We start from the raw sequence: 4,772 nt of genomic DNA, 5'->3' as shown, positions 1-4,772 counted from the left end.
GGGGGGAGTCCCCATGCATTGTCATTGTTAGCTCCAGTTTTCAGTGACTCCAGACTTTTCAGGTCTGGAAATAAGAATTGTTTTTTGATATTTTTACCTAGGTCAAAAGAATATAGAAACATGAGCAAACTGGGGGAAAAAAATAAGCTCACTTTACATATATACACGTGTGTGTGTGTGTATGTGTGTGTATATATATATATATATATACACGTGCATGAGGTTGCTTCTCACATTACTACAACCAAGTTTGGCCATATTGGTCTCTGTACTGCCAGGCACAAGAACCACTCTAGAAAAACCAATCATTTTCTCAGTTGACTACTACTTTTACTAAGAATAGATACACCCATAGGTTCTGACAGATATATAGTAATTATGGAATGCTAACCCCCCAAAACCCTGGTAGCAAAATGTACTGAGCTGAGAATTCATTCCCAGAAATATGAAATGCAGCAAGTATTTGCTCGTGACCTAAGTAGCTCTTCAATAAAGCTATTTTAAAAACCAATACACTCGACACAATCAGGAGGTGTGCAATTTTCAGTGTGCTTACATCCTGCCTTTAAAAAAATCGTGTATTCACAGAAATCCCAAACTGTTGTCCTGCCTGTTTTCTGAAATATATTCTATTTCTTTTGAAGCGAAAGAATGACCTCTTTTGCAGGAACAATTTTCAGAGACAGCGTGTTTCAAATGGTTTCTCTGCTTTCATAAAAACAATTTATTTTCACTGAACTCTTCAAGATAAGCATCAAAGCCAGGAAGAATGTACAATGAAGTTTATAATTACACTCCAGAAACAAATACGGGGTAGTTTTTATTTTGCTCAAGTGAAAACATTTTTTTTCCCCCAAGGAGACAAAGGTAGTGATGGGGGAGGAGGTTTATACAGGAGTGAAAATCAGGAAGCTCAGAGTTTTCCCAGCAGGAGGGGGCCCTGCAGTGTCACCCACAAAACTCACTGCCAAACAATGAAAGCTGAGGGTCAGGACTCTCTTTAGCAATTGGTGGGGGGGGGTCCCTTTTTTATTCTTCACCAAGGGACAGCTAAAGGAGCACTAAGGAGAGATGATAATTATTAAGCAGATATTAATTAAACGTTTCCATAACAGGTCTGTCTACCATCCCTTATACGCATCGCTCATAGTTGGAGCCTCTGACGACATCCTTTCTTTGATAGGCACCCGTGTTTCTAGGCCTAATTCATATGGCATGTTATTATTAATAACCGCAGAAAAGAATAAAATGGTCAAAATAACCAAGGAAAGAACGGAGTCTAATAGAGATTCTGTTTCTTAAGAAATGAGAAACAATGCATCTGATCACAAAACAGCCAAGGACTAGCAGCAAAATAATCTCCCCTAATTTACATAGATCGGTGCGTGCCAAACAGATGAATGTTCGCTTTTGGAGCAGTAGTGCAGGTGCGTATCCTGCAGTGACGAAATCTCCCACTCATCAAACTGTTTCGCCAGAGTGGGACATGCCCTCTTTTTCTGAATCAGTTTTGAGCTTTCTCCTCAGCATTCCCGCCACCTGTTTATGGAGTTCATCCTTGGGAGTACATGCATGCAATTAGAAACAAGAAATGAAAATAAATGACCTTGTTTGTTATTTATAACAAAGAAACTCAGCAAAATTAATGTTGTGGAGCTTGACCTCTTGACCCAGGAGAAAGAGCCACCGCATGGCTTTGTAAAGGATGAAGAATACTCCGGCAGCTCCCCATTGTCCAGCCGGCCTGACTTTTAGATGGTCATTAAAGCCGTATATCCAAAATATTAAATGTTTTACAAGTTTAGATCAGAGGATTTGTGCTTTTTTTAAGAAAGCATGTTTAGAGAAGTGAGGCTAGTTAGCAAAAGAGCTTGTCTTTAAAGCCAGCCTGTGAAATCATGTCGTTTTATATACTCTGTGTGTCCTGTGTCAACAACTTGTTGAAGAAAAAGAAAATATTTAAAATTTTGAATGAGAGCTTTGGGAACTGAAGAATGACTTTTTAAAAAATTAACTTATGTATTCAAGAGAGAGACAGAGAGTGGGGAGGAGGGGCAGAGGGAGAAAGAGAAAGAAACTCAAGCAAGCTCCATGCTCAGCAAGGAGCCCGATGCCAGGCTCAATGTGGGGCTCGATGGGCAGCTCGATGCCACAACCCTGGGAAGATGACTTGAACCAAAATCAAGAGTCAGATGCCCAACCAACAGAGCCACCCAGGTACCCCAAGATTCCTTAAATTCAAATCAAACTCAAATCAAAAGGTGGTCTTGGCAAGTGGTGCAGGGAAAACATCATGTTTCCCAGGTGTGGATGCTACTGGTGGGAAAGAGGGATACAACTTCCTTATATCACAGGGATGCAGTGTGGGCGGTACCCCCTAGAGCTGTGCCCTGAAATAGTCCTGTCATTCCCTCCCCAGGCCCCCAGCTCACCTCAACCCACACAGTTCAGAAACCCAGGGTGGGCAGGACACAAAAACCAGATGATGGCACACTCTTCAGAGCCAATGGCTGACTGAAACATCTTCTGGTAGAATCACAGGAACAAGGGACAACCTCATAATTTGTGTGGCTGGCCCCTACTACCATCTACTGCCTGATTTTCAGATTCCTCCTTCATTCCCTCACAACACATTCCATGAACATCCTGGATCCTTCTAGTCTTTACATTAAAATCTACATGTAGGTTTTTTTTTTAAAAATCTCCTCAAGTTGTTCATGTATTGTCCTACCTGTCCAGTGCTACCATGTCTTTAACTGTCTTATTTTTCTCCAGGAATACGTGACTGTTTGCTCAAGAAGGACTGGCTACTGTTCCTCAAAAATACCCTTTTCGCTAAATGAAGCCAGTGTCACAAGGTATGCAGGATGCCATGCAAACACTGCCCTGACCATTGTTGGTCAACCCTCCTCATTTTTTCTTTTCCTTCTGACCCCTGGGGTCTTTCATCATGTGCCCCTCCTGACCTTTCACTGGCGATGCTGTAGCCAGAAATCTGGAGCGATTACTACAAAGTCTTGTTGGTCAGTTACATACCCAACACAACAACAAAATTATAACCTTTACAGGTCCAACCTTCCTGTTAACATCTATAGGACTTTCCAATTCTCAGGCCCAGAGAAAGAAGCTTTTTAATTTAATTGGTCTAAAGAAACCCATTCTGCAGTCCGCAACCACATGCCCACTATTGTTCCACTGAAAGATTAATCTAGAAACATCACCAAACAAGTTTCCACTGTTATGCTTGATGTACCAAGTCTTATAGTTGCTTTCAGCTATGGGAGACATAGGGTCTAAGCCTGTGGTTTACCCAAAACTGAAACTCATGTCAGTTATTGTTCAACAAATTCTTACTCTACATTTGTAAGTATGTGGCACTAGGGTTCCAAAAATGGAGAAATAAAAAGCATGATCACTGCCTACCCTCAAGATTTTAAGACACGGATGGCTCAGTCACTCAGTCAGTTAAGCATCCGACTTCAGTTCAGGTCATGATCTCATGGTTCATGGGTTTGAGCCCCGCATCAGGCTCTGTGCTGACAGCTAGCTCAGGGCCTGGAGCCTGTCTTTGAATCTGTGTCTCCCTCTCTCTCTGTCCCTCCCTTGCTCATGCAGTCTCTCTCTCTCTCTCTCTCTCTCTCTCTCAAAAATAAATAAAACATTAAAAAAGATTTTAAGACATGGAGAAATTATTATAATAATGAAATTTTCTCATCACGTCATGGGAGAAGCATTCCATCCTTGATGGAGTCATACCTTTATTTATACATATTCCAGATAACATGTTAGGATGTTGTGAAGAGAAAGGAGAGATCATTTATGATCAGGATGATCAGGGGAAGCTTCCTGGAGAAGACATTTGAAAGTAAAAAGCGTTTAGGGGAGGCAAGGGGGATGAAGAAGTGCCCTAAGGGAAGAGAGATTTCTAACACTGCTACTAAGAGAAGAGGTCATATGTGGGGTGGGGATATGAGGTCATATTGGTCATTTCTTGGACTGATTAGGATACAGTAACAAATACCCCCCTAATACCTTAGTGGGCTACCACCACAAAGGGCTGTTGGGCACCCACATTTCTGCCACCCTGCTCTACACTGTCATCTCAGGACCAAAGCTGCCTTGTGGCAGAGGGAAAAGAGATTGTGAAAGCATTCCATGGCACTCCCAAGTGTCTGCTTGATCGCTCCCACCCAAGTCACTGGCCAAAGCCAGTGAGATGGCCAAGCCCGATGTCAATGGGGCAGAAAGGATGATCCCCCTGTAGGGAGTGGCCTGTAATTTCCCAAGAATGCAGTCAGTGACACGGGAAGAGGTTTGGTTGTTATTGCTGTTGTTGTTGGTTCTTTTAGAGACGCAACAAAAGTCTGAAAACTAGTAAAATTGTTGAGCTAGAGCAGTGAGTGTGGAAGAGAAGGGTTTGATGAGATGAGATGCCAGGAAGTTGCCTGGGGAGTAGATGGCAGGAGACTGAGAAACACAATGGAGTCTAGAGGGCCAGCAGCTGAGTTAGATTTGATGGAGAATGACATGAAAAACATGGCTGCATGCTCTGATCTCAAGTTTGCTTTAACTTATCTACAGCAGATTCTTGAACATTTTACAAGTCTTTACCTTGTGCCAGTTGAGATACAATGTAGACATTTGCATATGCATATATATTTTTTAATTTTAATCCTCATGAATTTCTGTGAGATAGATCATATTCCCCTTCTATTTCAGTTGAAGAAGTGGGCTCACAGGGGTTAAATGACTTGCTTAAGGACACAAAAGTG

Source organism: Suricata suricatta, chromosome 16 (assembly GCF_006229205.1).
Source record: "Suricata suricatta isolate VVHF042 chromosome 16, meerkat_22Aug2017_6uvM2_HiC, whole genome shotgun sequence".
Classification (NCBI taxonomy): domain Eukaryota; kingdom Metazoa; phylum Chordata; class Mammalia; order Carnivora; family Herpestidae; genus Suricata; species Suricata suricatta.
The sequence above is the reverse complement of the archived record's forward strand: the minus strand, read 5'-3'. Positions refer to the sequence as shown.